This window comes from Nasonia vitripennis (genome assembly GCF_009193385.2).
Source record: "Nasonia vitripennis strain AsymCx chromosome 1 unlocalized genomic scaffold, Nvit_psr_1.1 chr1_random0003, whole genome shotgun sequence".
NCBI classification, from domain to species: domain Eukaryota; kingdom Metazoa; phylum Arthropoda; class Insecta; order Hymenoptera; family Pteromalidae; genus Nasonia; species Nasonia vitripennis.
This window is the reverse complement of record NW_022279589.1, coordinates 921,974-941,509: the sequence shown is the minus strand read 5'-3', so window position 1 is coordinate 941,509 and position 19,536 is coordinate 921,974. Positions and strand designations below refer to the sequence as shown.

Sequence of the window (19,536 nt, the reverse complement as noted above, 5' to 3'; positions counted from 1 at the left end):
TTAACTCTAAGTTAAGTAAGCCCTTAATTGAACAGAACAATTTTTTGCTTTATTATGATTACATATAATTATCTTGACTTTGTGTGATTGATCTCAGTTCTTTTTTATTTGTTATTTCGTTGCGGAATATATGAAACTCGCCTAACCTTTTACTTTTTTAAAGTCGATTTTTTTTAAGATTTCAGTCCTTTGAAGTTAATTGTTTTGCGTATTTCATATTTGTCCTAAAAATAAAATGTAAGCGTCTTAAGCACCTTTTGACCATGGATTTTTTGTAACATTTTTATCATTATTATGAAAACACTGATTGTTCCGCTGGTCAGTATATGTGTGATCACATCAGTAATCTCACTGGTCTGTATAAGTATGTGGGAAAGCAATATGTGCGGCTAAATTCACGGTCTTAACACTAGCCGTGTGTGGCCAACTTCATAGTCTGAACATTCGGACTGAAGAATCCCAAATGGATTTTAGCATTTTTGTTGAGACATGTTTGTCTACTGTAAAAAAAAGCTGCTTTCTTAGCAATATATCGATTGGAAATCATAGATAAGCATACGAATATGATTTTACGTCAAACAAATTTAGATACAATAATGTAAATAATTGTATTTATTGAATTGAAAATTTGAAAACTCAATAGAGAAGTAAATAGTGTCGCGGTCGCCGCAGGCTTTTCAAACTCGCCTTCGTGGCGCTACTGCGCCACTCGATGAAAATGAAAATGAAAAATAGATTATTTGCTGTTGTACGACAATTTATGATACTATAAATATAGATGCTTCCGGGCTAATACCGAACGTGCGCAAATGAAAAAATTTAATTTGCAATTGTAACACAACTAATTTAATCCTTATTAAAAGTTGTGTGTTACGAACATGAAATAGAAATAAAATAATGATTTTGAAATTTAATGATTTCTTAATTAATTTTTTACAACTTCATAGCAGGTTTTATATTCGACTTTGATAAAATATTTTCAAATTATGAAAAATATATAAATAGATGTAGTTCAAACATGTTGTGCAATAGATTCTTTGCGTAGTGATTAAATGAAAGTAAATTTATGAATAATTCGCTTATGCTTTCATACTTAGCGAGATTTATTATACGTATAAAAAAGTGAACTAATAAGTATAAAAATATGTATATACTTCATACAATCTGCAGTATGTTTTGTTTTACGATTTCATTCTCCTTCGACATTAAAATTTATTTAAGATTATTAATATCTTCCGTAATGTGTTAACCTGATAACAAATCCGCGAGAGAGAGATAAAAGAATTGTTACGTCCGGGCGGCCGCACAGAGCGATTACTCGCACGATAGAAATAATTACAATTCCGAGTCGACGAGACCTTTTATTTAGCGCAGTCCGCTCACACGATACCGCCTAGGGAAAAGGTAAAGAAGCGCGCGACTTGACCGGTAGCTCGGCTGACTGTGCGATAGTGATAGCTCACCAAGTAGCGTAACTCAGAGTGACTTCTGTACGAGTTGATATTAGCTAAATTAAGACACCATGTACTGACACAATAACGTTACATGCGATACTGACGTGAAATTGTGAATAATAATAGGAGGAACGACTTACCTTGACGAAGCGGACCTGTAGTTACCGACTGGCTAGCTCGCTCTCGTTCTGGCGCTGTAGCTCGTCTCAAAAGGGCGCGAAGTTTGTAATGTAATAATTCGTACGCAAGGATTAAGTAACTGAGTGAAGTGATTTATTCATTTAGTCAGATTGTAATTAGTACAAGATATAAGGCCTCGACTGAGTTCAACTCGTGTCTGAGGTAGAAATATGACTAACAAGGAAAGGTACCCAACCCGAACTCACCGATTTTGATGATTTTCATATATGTTGTAGAACATAAAAAAATAAGAGACACGTATTTTTTTTATCGGCTAATTTTCACTTTTAAGGGGTAAAAACCTCCCCTAAAGTTAACCCCCAAAAAGCGTTTTTTTTAAATATCTCGGCTTAAAATTAATATTTTTCAATGAAACAAATTGGATGTTATTTCTTACAAAAAGAGCAAGCATCTCATGGTGATTTGAAGAGTAAGAGTAGCATCCCCTATTTTTTAGGGGTTGAAAACATATATTTTTTGGCATAATTTTATAATAAAAATGTTTAAACCGACTAAAAAAAATTGGAAAAAATGTTTAAACATCCTTAATAACAAAATTTAGTTGACGTCTTTCGGTGTTTTCATAAATATTACCCCTAAGGGGGTAAACCACCCCTAACACAAAATAACTGTAAATATGTAATTCAATACATAATATTTCGTAGAAAGTTTGTATATAGAGGTTTTCGAGGTCGCTGATTACAAATCTGTTATCAGATTTTGAAAATTCAAAATGGCGGAACCAATAGGACGGAAATATCGAAAAAAAATTTTATATAATAAAAAAGTTTTAAACGACTAAAAAAATTGGAAAAAATTTGTAAACATCTATAATAAACAAATTAAGTTTTTCGATTTTTTCATAGATACTACCCTTTAGGGGGTAAACCACCCCTAACACAAAATAACTATAAGTATACTTCAATCCATAATATTTTGTAGAAGGTTTGTATATAAGGGTTTTCGAGATCGCTCTTTGCAAAGCTGATATCAGATTTTGAAAATTCAAAATGGCGGAACCAATGTGGTGGACGAAAATGTCGAAAAAAAATTTTAACTTTCACAAAAACTTGTTATAAATGTGTTATCTTCGTAGCCTGTACATGTGAACTAAAGAGCCTTAAACCCTAAACCCCTAAAGAACAAATAGGCTAAATGGTTGTGCTTTTTAACCAAACCACATCAAATTCCTAAATTTGTAAACAAGAAAATTCTGTGTGTGAAGCAGTTTTATAATTTTCGTAGAAATTGTTATCAGAATGTTATTGAAATTCCTTTATTGTAAATTCAACTTATAATGTATTTTTGTTTATAATATTAGAGTATAATAATAATCTACAATCTTTTATCTTTTGCCATAGTGCATTTTTTGTATTGAGCATAAAATATATTATTTTACGATGTTTTTACAATAATGGTAGTTCTCATAAAAGTGTTTAAAGCACAATGCTTTTTTGCACCAACCACATCGTACAATTGCAATGTTTGTGCACCCTTCTATTTCACAATGTGTTGCACAAGACTTTCCAAAACTGAAATCTATAGGATTATCAAATTTATCTGGTTTTTCATTGACGTAACCGCTTTTATACCAGGAATATTTAAACAAATCTATATATCTCGGTGAAGACAGTTGGTTGTGAACCAATGATTGAAGTTTAATTATATTATTTCTCACATGTAAATTCATATCATGATCCATTAACATTACATTATCAGAAAATGTTCGGACAAAGTTTTTCCAAATACGGAATCCATAGACATCAAGTGGTTGTATTTTTCCTGTGGTTCCAGTTGGAATTTTTTTATGTTAATAATTTTATTTTGTGGCATTGTTTCTTCTATAACTTTGTCACAATGACCACTCCAAGAATCAAGTAATAGTATTGAGTGATGGCCTACATAGGGATAAAATATTTTTTCCAACCAGATTTTGAAGTGATCTGCAATTAAACGACTTACTAATTAACTGATCAACGATATTACAATGTAAAAATTGTTATTAGTTCCCTTACTTGTTGTTAATTTTCCAGATTTGGATGCTTCCACGTACGCGTTTTCTGGTCTAAATATGTTTTGTTCTACAATAGGGCCAAACTTGCCACTTGGTTCCTTTAAAACAAGAAATAGCGGTGACAACAGTTGTCCAGTAGCTGATATTAGTGGCTGTATAGTATAACTATGCGTTGTTGCTGAAATTGACTGTACCAGACATTGCACTTGCTTTTCTCCTTCTACTGCTAATGTTCTTCCAGAATGCATTTCTAGCTGAAATCCGCTCTGATCTGTATTATACAAATTTTCGAGTCCAATCCTTGGTATACACGATTTAACGTCATCGATAAATGCTTCAGCTTTAGCCGTAAGTTCTGCACTACTTTCTAGTGTTTTTCTTGTTATGAACTTATTTATTTTCCTAGAACCTATTCGGTGTGCTTGCTTAAATTTGAGTAACCAATGTTTAGAAGCTTTGAATCTAATATCATCAAAACCAATTTCTTTTTTAGCTTGTAAGGCCCATCGAATTATATCTTCATCATGGATAATTGAACCACTGTCGAGAGCTGCTTGAAAATTATCCAGGGTATACTGACAAATTTGTGCTACTTTTTCTCTATACGTGCCACCTTTATTAATTGAATGAGCCCAACGACGTAGCTGACTAATAGATGATACTTTTTTGAATCTGTTTTGCACTGTTTTGAGACTTAAATTTTGCTTCGTTTTGCTACTTCTCCAAAATTCTACAGCTCTTTTTTTGTATTCAAAATCTAGTTCTTCATTATCTGCTGTACATTGATTTGTTGGTGCTATATCCGGATCAGGAAAATGATGTTGCACTTCATCTTCAATTATTTCCACATTATGGTCTTTATACTCTTCTTGAAAATCCAAAGAGTCATCAGTAATCATTTCTACATCGTTGAAATCATGTGTTGCATCTATTAAAATTTCTTTTATTTTTTCGGCCAACTCTGTTTCGTGATAATTCGTGACACTATCTGGTATGTTTAACGCTTGAAAGTATGCTAATAATAAGTTTAGAACGTTTAACGGATTAATTTTCATTTTTCAATCTAAAATGAAAACAAGCGGTAAAATTTATACAAGCTGTGTTTTTGCATGTAAGGCACGACTGCTACATTTCTACCAGAATAAAACGAGTGAATGTAAATTGAATTAAATCATTAATTTATGCATTGGAGAAGAATTCTCGTTCCACTTTGTGATGTTCGGAAAACTCTATTTTTGGTTTTATTCAACTTTTATTCACTTTGAAATTGAATAATGTAAATCTATATAAAATCACTAAAGAAAATTTTCTACAACTGTATGATACCACTGACAAACAAAAAGACGTACTATTCGTACTTTCTGGCATCGAACTAGAATACCCACAAAACTCACTCACTGCCTAAAAGATAACACAGGCAGCTGAGGTGAACACTGGATGAAAACAATCTAAAAAAAGAACATACTGATTCGCACATATTGTCAACAACTTTTATGAGTGAAAGACATTTATCTGTGGAATTATCATTGAATGTACGATAACATTCATTAAACTAATGAATGCATATAAAATTCCCTTTCAATAACAACGTGTTCTTTAATTGCAAATGAAGTTCGAGTATTAATATTCTTTTATGTATTTTTACCAATAACAAAAATTATCATAGTAATATAATAATAATAATAAGAAGAAGAAGAATAAGCATAATTGCAATAGCAATAATAACAGTAATACTGATAATAGCAATGATAATGAAAAATAATAATAATAATTAGAATAATATTTATTATTAAATTTAGATTTTTTGATAAATTGATTAAATCGTATCAAATAGTATTATTATGGAATTCCAGACTGTAAATATTTTACTATAGATACAATAATCATTACTTCGAGAATTCATCTAAAAAACGTTTGGCTTACGAAATAATTGTAACAATGAAAAACTCCCAAGTTTGACAACATTAAATTTTATTACAAAACGCAAAAGAGTTTGATAAACTAATTTTATTAACCTATGTTTTTTCATTTGCAAAAAAGTGTGGACTTTTTGAATTTATAAAATTATATAATTATGCAATTTATGAAATACTTTATAATTTATGAAATTACTTTTGAAATTATGCTAATTTATAAAAGCTGAAAAATAAATAATCTTTGATTGAAACATAAAACGAGACGTTATTTGTTACATACAAAATGATAGAATAAAATATCGGTAATATGTCTATACTCGTGTCTACGGTAAAGCATAGGCCTTCGGCTTGTCTGGAGGTTAGGGGTTTGGAGTCGTTTGGTTAAAATGCACAACCATTTAGCCTATTTGTTCTTTAGGGGTTTAGGGTTTAAGGCTCTTTAGTTCACATGTACAGGCTACAAAGATCACACATTTGTAAACAAGTTTTTTTGAAAGTTAAAATTTTTTTTCGATATTTTCGTCCACCATATTGGATCCGCCATTTTGAATTTTCAAAATCTGATAACAGATTTGTAATCAGCGACCTCGAAAACCTCTATATACAAAACTTCTACAAAATATTATGTATTGAAGTATACTTATAGTTATTTTGTGTTAGGGGTGGTTTACCCCCCTAAGGGGAAGTATCTATGAAAAAACCGAAAAACTTAATTTGTTTATTATAGATGTTTGCAAATTTTTTCCAAATTTTTTAGTCGTTTAAAACTTTTTTATTATATAAAATTTTTTTTCGATATTTCCGTCCTATTGGTTCCGCCATTTTGAATTTTCAAAATCTGATAACAGATTTGTAATCAGCGACCTCGAAAACCGCTATATACAAACTTTCTACGAAATATTATGTATTGAATTACATATTTACAGTTATTTTGTGTTAGGGGTGGTTTACCCCCTTAGGGGTAATATTTATGAAAACACCGAAAGACGTCAACTAAATTTTGTTATTAAGGATGTTTAAACATTTTTTCCAATTTTTTTTAGTCGGTTTAAACATTTTTATTATAAAATTATGCCAAAAAATATATGTTTTCAACCCCTAAAAAATAGGGGATGCTATCCTTACTCTTCAAATCACCATGAAATACTTGCTCTTTTTGTAAGAAATAACCTCCAATTTGTTTCATTGAAAAATATTAATTTTAAGCCGAGATATTTAAAAAAAACGCTTTTTGGGGGTTAACTTTAGGGGAGGTTTTTACCCCTTAAAAGTGAAAATTAGCCGATAAAAAAAAATACGTGTCTCTTATTTTTTTATGTTCTACAACATATATGAAAATCATCAAAATCGGTGAGTTCGGGTTGGGTACCTTTCCTTGTAAGTCCAAAAACTTGTTGAACGCTCTGAGTCTAAGTCCGGTTACAGAAAAATAGTTTAAGTCGCGAGTCGGACAGAGCTTCGCCCTACCAGTAAGAACTCCGGACTACGAGAGAGGCTCCTCTTTGCTCTCTATTGGTATTTATAGGGATGAGGGTAATGCATAAGCATAGGGAAGGTTCCTCGCCAATCAGGATTTAAGGAGGGTGTATGTCTCAGCGGGGGTGGCTCTCCTTTTATTAATCAATGTTCCTTAGTACGTGTCCCCTAGCCTGGCCAGCTGTAATAGTTTTTCTTTATTGTAATTTCCCTCATTGTCGTATCGATTTCCGCTTATTTGGGTCGTTCGGCTGAGATTTATAGCTTCCTTATTGTTTGGTAGGTCTGGGGTGTCTCCCCCTGTTTGACCTGGTTTATTCAGGATCGACGCCCTTTCATCTACCGTCGCGCGTGTCAGTGGCTTGGCTGTTTTGTCGTGCTCTGCGTTGCCGATTGTTGCTGGTTTGTTGGTCTCCGTTATGCCTGCCGTGGAATAGTTCCATTTACCGTGGTGAGGTACTCCTTTGGTCGAGCAGGGTATTCGCGTGCGGATTGACCGGCCAGTTTAGATCATAGTAGGCTGACGTGACAGAATCTACTATTTTTGTTAGATTGTTAGAATAAAAGCTGACAAAAGTCTGTCGAAGGTTCAGTTAAATCAAAAGTAAAAAAGGCCTAATCTTCTTATTACAACTTTGACGTCCATTCGCTTATCCGACACTCAATGCGCTTGAGCAATCGATTCTCACAATGTTCGTGAGGACTGTTCCAACTTTATAAGCAAAGCTTTCTGGACCGCTTTGAGTTTACGCGTTTTCACTTTTTCTAAACCAAGTCAGTGAGCAACAGCAAAATACAAGCAAAAGGAGACAAATAGTTACTTCCTTCCAGAGTTTATGCATCTTATCTGGATTTGGCGGACCTTGTTTTTGCGGTTTGACTGTCAATACCGAGAGATGAAAGGATAGTTTCGGAGTACACAAATATAATATTATAATATTATAATAATGTCAATGTCTTCGTATTACAATAATAGCAATATATAATTATAATAATGTTAATAATATAATATAATATAATAGAATATAATAATACATTTAAACCTATGCGATATTTTACAATTCAAAGTCGTCCTATACGTTTTCTCTTTTCACTTCTAACACAGGTTTGTTGTTTAAATCCATTTTGCTCGTTTGTAAATTAAGAAAGGAAATTTAATTAAAAAACCTCAAAAAATTCTATTTATAAATTTGCATGCATGACGAGTATATATATATATATATATATATATATATATATATATATATATATATATATATAGATACGCACACCCAGAGTTGCGAATTTGTTTTCAAGTGGCTTTGGGATACATAGCTAATACAGTGCGGTAAGTCAGTATCGTGCAGATTTATAGTACAGCTTGCGTAGATAAGTTTCTAATAGTTGCAGGTAGTGTAGTGTAGTGACTTTTTTTCTACAATTTAAAAATACCGTTTCGCCCAAGTGAAGGGAATCTGCATCAAATGCGCGCGTTATGGCGCAGACACGGAAGCTTCGCACAAATTGCGGAATATTTTCAGTGTAGTGAAGTGACAGTGCCTAAGTGGGTGGGGCGTTTTGAGGAAGAGGACGCGAATAATCTAGCTCACGACTTGAGAAAAGATAATAGTGGAAGAAACTATATTCTAAATAATGAGGATTTGCAACAGATTACAAACGCTATAACAGCAAATCCGTTTCAATCAGTTGCAACTTTGCCTGAGCGTCTAAATTTGGACGTGAACGGAAAAACTATTAGGCGATCTTTAAAAAAAAGGTTGAATGTCAACTATTCAAAACCTGCTCGTAGAGCAAAGGTTGGCGAAAAACGATTTTTTCGTAAGATTAGCATATGCTAATCAACATTTACTTCGCACGACTGAAGAGTGGAAACGACCCATTGCGATGGACGAAGAGGTTTTCTCAACGTAAAAAGATGGTAATGTATTTTTTTACTTAATTATAAACATTTCATAAAAAAACTTATTTAAAAGCTGAAAAAATCCATTCTGTCGCTATTTATTTCTTTTGGTAATATTATATGCGTTCAAATATAGTAGATATATGTATTTGAGCACTACCAACCACAGTCAACTAAATATGCGTTGTCTGCTACTTTGCTCCCACGCTCCCAGTCGGCTCTTCTGCAGTACGCTGTCATAACCTCAATAGTTTCATTTTGCTATAAATATGGGTGAATTTCTTTTTTTAATATTCATTCCGTTACTTTATCATACGGTATTATTTTCTACAATTCTAACGTTTAAACACGCGTGGTTTAAAGAAATTAAGATTGTGTTGAATTGTTGAAGGACTGAGTAATAAGAAGTTTAAATTTTAAATACAAATTTTCAATAATTATTTCAACTTTTCAAAAAGTATAGGAGTTTGGAGAATAGACGGTACTCGTTTTGACAAAGATAATGTTGTTCCTGTAAAAAGAAGTCGACGGATCACCAATTCCAATTAGAGTTAGATTTCTGGCGATGGGTCAGCTGCTCTTGATGCTGTCGACAGAAGAAGAATTAACTCTCAAATATATGTGCAGTTATTAGAAGATAACCTTCTGCCTGGAGTGAATGCACGTTACCCAGGCAATGAACCAGTTTACGTCATTGAGGACAACAGCGCAGTGCATCGAGCAGGTATAGTAAATGACTGGTACCGAGATTACCCTAGAATCCGAAGGTTGAATCCATGACGTTTACCAAATCTCAGCTACGTTGAAGATATGTAGGCAAGAATGGTACAAGATTGGCGACCAGTTTTGGCTGAGAATGAAGCTGAACTGATAGCTGCTGTGGAGCAAAGTTGGGCTCAACTGCAAAATGATTTGCCATACTTTGCTAAACTCAGTGAGTCTATGCCTCGTCGCTTGAGAAGTGCCATAGATGCTAAGAGGGCGTACACTAAATATTAATTTATGTAAGTTCATTTTTATAAATATAAGTATATAAGCAAATATAATGCAATGGCATATAGCTGTTGTGCTAATGTTTTATTTCTTACATATTTTTTTTTTCTTGTAAATACGTTGAGGAATTATTGAATTCTCCACAAAGTGCAGAACCATTCTACACACTGGCCCTGATCTAGGAGAACGATCAGCCAGAAAAGTTTCTCCAATTTGCATTGATAGCAGCTTACCTAAGTCCCAGAGACTCGGACCAGTGGGTTCGTCTGTCAAACTCTTCCTTAGAATCAGGAAACCTGTGACAATCTCTTACCTGCTACTCCAAGGCCCATGTGCACAGGTTTCATCGGTCCAGGAATGCTCACAGCTGCTGTCCTTGGATTGAACGGTAGAACGACATCCATACCATTGACTGATACTATAGTTAAAGTTGTAAAACATTGTGTGAAGAATGATAAGGAAGCAGGTAATTCTCAATCATTTTAATTCAAATTTTTGCTCGTTGTAACATTTTTATATCCAATTACAGGAGTTTTACTTCTTATACACGATTGTGCAGAGTACTTTTAAAAAGTTCTGCGAGCAAAAAAGGAATCAGAGGAAATAGTCATCCCTGTTCAAACAATCTATGTAAGATATGAGATCAACGGCAACCTTAGTCCCAAGGTAATATCTAGCCCAAGAAGTCCTTCAGGGCTACTGTTACTTTACAAAGACGCAGGGATAATGTCAGAGGAAGGAAAAAGCTTGAATCGCCGTCGCCGTCGCCGGACACAATTAATATGAACAGTCTTTTTTATCGCTGAAATATTTCAGTCGCTTTTGATAAATATAAATGCTTCGTCTTACGTTTTTTCTTCTATAAGCATCGCTTGCTCGTTTTACGTCAAAGTATATTGGCTGAAAAAGCAAGATGCAGCGTGCACGAGGATGAACAAACTCGTCATGCATGCAAATTTAAAAATAGAATTTTTTGAGAATTTTTAATTAAATATCCTTTCTTATTTTACAAACGAGCAAAATGGATTTAAAACACAAACCTGTGTTAGATGCGAAAAGAAAAAACGTATAGGACGACTTTGAATTTTAAAATATCGCATAGGTTTAAATGTATTATTATATTCTATTATCTATTATATTATATTATTAACATTATTATAATTATATATTGCTATTATTGTAATACGAAGACATTGACATAACAAATTGTAAAAGCGGCTATATTATATTTGTGTACTCCTATAAATTTAGTTTGAGGAAACTACGTGTTTTATTTTCTCAACTATTTGTTTTGATGGCCATTTTTTGATTTTCGAAAAACACTATTTTATTTCAATCATCCCATTTTTACAAACAATTCAGCTATAATGTATTTGAAAGAGAATAAAGTTACCTACTTTCCCTAGCGGAAATAAAAAATGTGATAAAGTGTAATAAATTATAAGAAAATATAACAAATCGTACCATTTTGTACGTTTTTATTGGATTTCGGACCTTTTTTATGTTTTATTACAGTTTGCTATATTTTATTACATTTTGTTACGTTTTATTACAATTTATTACAAATCCATTGATCCAGGATTTCATGGGGGTCTCTTCTTTGAAACGACAAATATAACAAAACGTAAAAAAGTATAACAAAATGTAAAAGATTGTCTGCAAGCGTAATATTATATAAGAAAATGGCGACTTTTTTATTTTCTTACTTCTGCTTACATCCTTTTATTTTGTCTTACAATTTCTTATGCATTATTACATTTTATTATAAAATTAACAATTAAAAAAATATATTGACTATATTAGGCGGTAAAATAATATATGTAATAAAATGTAATAAAATGTAAAAAAAGTTAACAAATCTGAAAAGAAAGTGTATAAAAATGTATGAGAAAAAAGGTCCGAATTCTATAATAAAAAAACAGAGGGGTCTGCAAACTTTTGGACAATAAACCACCTAAAACTTATATATTGAATCCCTAAAAAAACCTTAATTAAAGTAAAAATTAGGCGCGTTTGATGTTTTGCGTATCATCATGCATGTCAATAATTTTGTTCACAGTGAAATTACCGATTAACAAACAACTGATATCAATTATGAAAAGTCAAGTTTACAATCATATTATTTTATTTATAATACGGAAAACAAAAAATCATTATTGTAAAATATTCGTCTATTCTCCCACCTTGAATAACTGACATTTTGGACCCGTTATTCAAAACTCAAAAATATATTAATTCTCAAAAAATAAAAATTATACAACAGCGTTTAAAAGAACGAATATCTAATTATATCTCTTCGGTTTCTTAATCTTTCGTCCACATCTAGTCCGCAATTCTTGTTGAACAGTATGATTTTTCTTATTAGTAGGCTCGGATTGTTCTTCTTTGTCATTATCAACGCCCGTAGATCCCTGGTTATCTTCGGTTGGAGTTGAAGGGGGAATTTGTTCCTCTGCGACCTCGGGTACAGACGGCGCGTCCCGGCTTACGTTTGTCTCCAAGGCATTGGTGTTGCTCTCCAATACGACTAACCGCTGTAAAGGGCGCACAAGTTCTCCAGTCGCTGTCTTCAGTCGAGCTATGCGCGTAACACCGTCGTTGCCAGGTATGAGCTCGATCACACGAGCTAGTGGCCAATCTAAACGCTTCTGATTATCGCTAGCTATCAGTACGATATCACCACTCTTGATGTTGGTAAAAAGTCGGTTAGATTGAGCTCGTCTTTTAAGTTGACCCAAATATTCTGAACGAAAACGTACTCTTAACTCTTGACGTAGACGCTGTAGGTATTTTAGTCGCCTATTGAGCAGCTTTCTCTCGATAAAGTCTATGTCTGGAACACCATGTTCATGGATCTCCTTCAAAAACATCTCCGGCGTGAGTGCCATCAAACCTTCTTTGTCATCTGACATACAAGCTATGGGTCGAGCATTTACTACCGACTCGCAATCGTGTAGTACAGTGTTTAACTCCTCGTAGTCCAACGATGCTTTACCGAGGCTTCTTTTCAAAAGGTCTTTGAGAATGCGTACGATTCTCTCCCACCATCCGCCCCACCATGCTGCAGAAGGAGGGTTGAATCGCCACTCGATTCTCTTAGTGGTGCAGTACGAGGCGATACTCTCCCAGTTCACTGCTTTCAACATACGGTTCGCTCCAACGAAATTGGTTCCGTTGTCGCTATATATGGTAGTTGGTCTTCCTCGACGTGCGATAAATCTTCTTAACGTGTTCAGGAACCCGTTAGTCGACAACGTGGTCACCAATTCAAAATGTACCGCACGGTATACAGCACAAGTGTATATACAGACCCAAGCTTTCCGTCCACCCTTGAGGAACAACGGACCAGCGTAGTCGATGCCAACGACTTCGAAAACTTGAGCTTCTCTGACTCGATTTAGAGGTAAGCTGGCTGCCGGAGTCTCAAGGGTTTTTGCTGTATATCTTCGGCAGGTCACGCATCCGTTTATTATGGAACGTACTGCTCGCCGACTGGAAAGTATCCAAACTTTCTCTCTCAAACTCCCCATCGTAGTATTGATGCCGGCGTGGTTTAACGTTACATGCATATGTCGAATTAAACGTTTGGTAAATTCGTGTTTATGATCCATGACTACAGGATATCTGAAACCAAAGTCATCAATTCTATTAGAAATCACTGTTTTTGTACGAATTAATCCTAGTTCATCAAAAAAAAACGTTCAACTCCTTCAAACGTGGATCACTTAGTCCGTTAAACGATTCCTTTTGCGCAATCTTCATAATGGACTTCTCAGCTAAGTCAAACTCTTCCACACTGATCTGTTGTTGGAGGTTGCGTTCATCTTCCTCCATTCGAATATTTCGTCTAAAACGTATGACCCAAGCGACCATCGTTACAATTTTGTTGTAATTTGAGAATCTAACTAGGTACCATGGAACCGCTTCTTCAGGAGTCACGTTCGTGCAAGCAGCTATCGTGGAACATGTTGCGTTCGGGGAGCTTTTCTTTAGCGACTTGAGACTGCACTTACTGATTTCCGAATTTACGAGATCCTCGTTGATATCAAATTTTTCTTGGGGCCATTCTGTTTTATTCTGACTGAGCCACGGTGGTCCCTCCCACCATTTCGATGCAATGAGCTGGGCAATGTTGCTTCCGCGTGACGGAAGATCCGCTGGGTTCAGCACGCCAGGGACGTGCCTCCAATCATGTACCTCAGTGAGACTTTTTATCTCTTCAATCCTATTCCAGACGAATCGAGACCACTGTTGCCCACGGCGAAGCCAAGATAATACGGTTGAAGAATCCGTCCAAAAAGTCTTGCTTACGTGTGTCAGGTTCATAGCTTTAAGAAACGAATTCATTAACCGAGCTCCCAGGGTTGCTGCCAAGAGCTCCATCCGTGGGATTGAAATTTCCTCCGCAGGTCCTACTCTCGCTTTTGCTTGTACCAAGTGGATCCGAACTTCTTGAGAGGTTTCTACCCTAACGAATAATGCGGCCGCATACGCGTACTTGCTAGCGTCGACGAACATGTGCAATGAGATCTCATCTTCTTTGGTACCAAAGATCCAACGAGGCACTTTCAGATTTTGGAGTAATGGAGTTTGCTCGAACCAATGGGTAAACTCTCTGGCCACATCAACTGGAACAGGCGAGTCCCAACCAATTTTCTCATTCCAGAGTTGTTGTAACATCAATTTTGGTAGTAAAACGGCTGGACAAGCCCAGCCCAGCGGATCGAAAATCTTGTGAGCAGCCGATAAGATTTTTCTCTTGGTTATTGGATTTTCTAGTTTATCTGAAAAATTCGAACACAGTGAGAGGAGGTCCCTTTCTTTATCCCAGGTAATACCCAAAACGGAGCTCAGCCTTTTTTCGTCAAAATTACTCGTGGATTCCCAGCCCCGCAATTCAAAACCAGCTTCTCGCATTATCTCGATCGATCTTTCTTGAAAGCGTCTTCTTTCTTCCTCTGTTGCGACACTGGCTACGCAGTTGTCGACATAGAAAGACCTTCTTAACTGCTTTATGAGATCACGTTCTTCTTCGGATACAGCAAAACTCAAAACTTTCTCCAGGTGGTGATCGATGGTGGCTGCAAGCAGAAATGGACTGCTATTAAGGCCGAAAACTACTCGCCGATGTCGATAAACAATAAGTCTGTTGGGATCGGTCTTGCGCATCCATAAAAATTTCAGAAAATTGCGATCAGCAGGAGCTACACTTATTTGTAAGAAAGCTTTAGCTATATCTGCCGTAACCCCAATAGCATTCTCTCTAAATCTTAATAAAATATCGACCACCAGCTCTATTAGATTAGGCCCAGTTTCCAGACACTGGTTGAGTGATGGACCCTTCTTCTTTGGAGCTTCCTTAACCTTTTCCTCGGTTGAAGGATCGAATACTGGCCTCACAGGCGTCGTACTACTCGATTTGATGATAGGTCTGTGAGGTAGAAAATAGTCATCATCTTTAGTTTCGTTACTTGGAACCTCTTCGATTATGCCTTTAGCTAGCCAATCCTCGAACACCTCCTGATAAACATCGTGTAGCTTTTCCATCTCGAGTTGTTTGAATACTTTTTGTAGCCTCCTTTCAGCGTATGGACGATTGCCAACAAGGGAAGGATGATTCTCTTTCCATGGCAGGCAGACTTCATATCGTCCTTCCTCGTTCACGTGGATCGTCTGCTCGAAGCGTTCCCTCACCCGGGCCAGGTGAGCCTCCTTTGAGATGGTCTCCACAGGGTCGGTGATACCTAAAACGTCAAGCGACCACAAATCAGAAATCTTTGCATCTCGATTAAACATGGTAAGAACGGTTAAAACGGCGTCTTCTTTCTCAGGTGTCTTGTTGCCGTTTCGTCCTAGTAGCGTCCATCCAAGTTTCGTTTCGATCGCTGTAGGTCCACCGATGACTTGACGTAGATTACCCGTGTATAATAACCCAGCAATATCAGCTCCGATAAGTATAACAAACGACTCGCTGTCATCGCCTGTGTCGCTAAGGACAATGCCTGTCTCTTCTAGTTTCTTGAGCCAGCTACCTGGTCAGACTGTCGGTAGCGTCTGACAAATTTCGTTTTCATCGAATGCTCTGATATTGCATTCGTACTTCCCATCCATACTACCGAGAATGAAGCGATATTCTCTATGAATTTGGGGTTCTGTTCTTTTTCCGCCGAATAAAAGATGAACCATGCTTTTCTGACCGACGACCTCCAACTTCATCTTTTCGGCAACGCTTTTAAGCACGTATGTTTTGTGCGATCCCGGGTCGATCAGAGCGCGAACCACTTTCTCACCATGCGGGCCTTTCAATTTTACTCGGAGTGTTTGCAAGTATACATCTGTGTCGAAAGAGGCGTTATTGCAGTTAGAAACGGTGAGGTTTTCGACCTTCTTACTTGAGTTATCTGTTTTCTCAATAGCTGACTCCGTTTTCGCAACATCTCTACACATCAGCAGCACGTGCCGACGACCGCACCATGAGCATTTTTCCCTTGATTTGCACTTCTGGCAACTATGGTTTTGCCTGAGACAATAAAAGCAAGCTCTCTTCTCTTTCGCTATAGCTTGTCTCGCACTAAGCGACATTTGCTTTGCCTTTTGACAAGTCGCGCTTTCGTGGTTCTCTTGACAGAAAATGCATGCCTTTCGAGGCGCGTCGTTTGCTGTAAGAAGCCCGGCTGCAGTGGCGACGCCCGTGTTATTACTCGCACTAGATTTCTTCTTCTGAGCTGCCTTACCGACCGCTGTTATCGATTCTTGCGGCGTATCGAGGTCGAAACCGGACTTAGCCATCGAAATTCTTTCTTCGTTTTGTACCTCGTTTTCTAAGAAGGTCATGAGATTTTTCAGTCGAGCGCTAGCGTCTGATGCGCTTTTATTTTGCCTCTGCCATGTGCGCAATATTTCTTCCGGCAGTGAGGACTCAACAAGCGGGAACAACATGGCGGCGCACATAGCTGTCGTGACGCCTAACGATTCGAGCGCCCGCAGATGCGTCTCTAACTTGTCATAAATGCTGATAAGTTCTCCCTTTGCTCGATTCAATACTAATTTCAGCAGCTCCCTCACGTATACCTCAACGAGCAGATCGTTGCGGCCAAAACGACTTTTTAGGCTTTCAATAACTTTGTCGTAATTTTCTCCGGTTGGGGGATAGCTGTTGACAACTTCACTCGCTCTTGAACCTTCGATCATGGCTTGGGTGAGGTATTGAAATTTGTCCTCCTTGGCCATAATCTTGTCTTCGTGAATCTTACGAAATGCGCTCCAAAACTTTAACCACTCCTTTGGATCGCCGTCGAACTTTCTCAGTTCAATTTTCGGAAGCTTGTAGTTCCGGGAATTGTCGACCGTTGTGGGCGATCGTCCGCCATTTCCTGCGTCAATCGGCGGCGTGTCTTGCATGAGTCGATGAAAGGTAATTCTTGCTAACATGAGTTTAGATTTGTATTCGTCAGCGCCCTCCATTTCTTGCGCAATGTCAGCTTCTTCTTTATTGGCATCTAGGAGCGCTGAGATTATCTTTTCTTGAGTTTCGTCTAACTCCCTCAGCTTCTCTTCTAATAGAGTAAACGTGGCTTGAACTACTGCTTTGTCTGAATCTTGTTTCTCTGTTTCAGCAGTGAAGCTTGTGAGGGTTTTCGTAAATGCTGTTCTTTGAGCAGCTCTTAATTTTTTGAGCTTCTCCATGATTCTTGTGTTTTTCTATACCTTTTTGCACAGCCTCGTATATCCGAGCAACTATCACAAAAGTGTCCTGTCACGGTCGCCAGAATGTTGCGTTTCGGATCAAAATATCGGGAGACGTGCAATAAACAAATCAAGAACACAAAATTCTGGTCGAACTGATCTTTATTCCCACAAGCGATGCTTACTCGTCGGGGGTCAGACGGCAACTGCCGCGTACAGAAAAAGTAGGGAACGGTCACGCAGTGGATACAGAAGTTACCCTTTTAACCGACGCGAGCGCTAAGATCAAATTACAATTACGAGATTATGAAATGAAAATTAGACGAATATTTTACAATTATGTTTAATTAAGGTCTGAGTCAAATGATTAGTGATTTAAACTTAAGTAATATATTGATCAATTACAAATAACTCAAAAGATATTTACTACGTAACTTGCCCCTCACATTTTGTTCATTATACATACTTTTACACTTAAAATATTTCCTTTTACTGAAATAATAATTTTTATATGTTTATGTACCCAAATAAAATATGCAGAAAGGTACACTTACAATAAGATCACTCCGTGAACAAGTATGTACCATGAACAAAATGTGATAAATAAAATAATATGATTGTAAACTTAACTTTTTATAATTGATCTCAGTTGTATTTTAATCTGTAATTTCACTGTGAACAAAATTATTGACATGCATAATGATACGCAAAACATCAAACGCTTCTAACCTATTTATCTTATTTATCGCTTTAATTAATTAAAAAAATATTATATACGTCATAAAAAAGTTCACGATTATTCGAAGGGTCACTCCAATGCCAACTTCAGAAGGCATCGCGGTAAGAGCCATCGGGCGACCCTGCTTCAATTCAGAAATGTACGAAATACCGGTAGCTGCACCGATAAATAAGAATATGTCAAACTAAAACTAAAAAACAAGAAACCTAAGCACCAAATCTAGTTACCCAAGATTTGAATATCATACATAAATATTGACATATGCCATAAACTTGAATCTACCTACCCCATGCACAGCGAGATGCAAATGAAAATATAATACTAAACTAAAATCTTCTAAAACCATCCACACCAGGCACAGCAAGTTTCTAACATAAAACGAAAATATTAAATCCTAAGTACATAAGCATACGCAAAAATCAAATTAAATTTTTAAATATGTCTGCACGTTGAAGACAGGCGAGTGAGCGCAAAAGTGAGATTAAATACTAAAACCCTTAAACCCACCTACCCCATTCAGTAAGAGTTTGAGTCATAAATTATTATTTCAAATATGTCGGCATATTAAAAAAAGGCGAGCGAGCGTGAAAGTAGCATCAAAAACCAAAATTCCTAAACCTACCAACCTCGAACAGCTAGAGTTTTGGTTTTGCCCAAAGGTAAGAGTTTGATTGAGAGACTCTCGCCAAATTATTCTCCATAGATGATATTATCCTCTCTCTCTGGCTCGCCTCCCTTCGATATACCGACGTTTTAAAAAAAATATTTTCTTAGTGAATCTCTTTTTCCTTGTTAAAAATAATTGCATTAAATTCCACATAAAATTTTATGTTGTAATTTTAAACTTTCTAAACGTTTAAACAACAATATAAATGCAATAAAACGATAAAGCCCCTTTTACACTATGTACTGGAATTGTAAAATATTTTAATTACGCTTCAACCTATGCACATTAAGGGGTTCATAAGGGTGCTGATTACAAAGCTGATATCAGATTTTCAAAATAATTTGTTTCAACAACTTTGTTTATGCAAATCACTGCATAATTCGGGTTTAGAGAAAAACCTATGTACTATAAGGGATTTTTGGGGTCGCTGATTACGAATCTGATATCAGATTTGCAAAATGATTTGTTTAAACAACTTTGTTGATGCGAATTACTGTATAACTCGAGTTAT

The 19,536-nt window shown here is 36.1% G+C and overlaps 1 protein-coding gene and 1 long non-coding RNA gene across 10 annotated transcripts in view; both read left to right on the top strand.

Moving 5' to 3' along the window:
• Positions 1–19,536, top strand: part of LOC100115682 (sodium/potassium/calcium exchanger Nckx30C) — a 570,283-nt gene that overhangs the window by 5,005 nt on the left and 545,742 nt on the right. The window lies entirely within an intron of this gene.
• Positions 8,407–10,972, top strand: LOC116738621. Its single transcript, XR_004345112.1, has 2 exons — positions 8,407–10,399; positions 10,463–10,972. It is a non-coding gene; the product is annotated as an uncharacterized LOC116738621 (long non-coding RNA).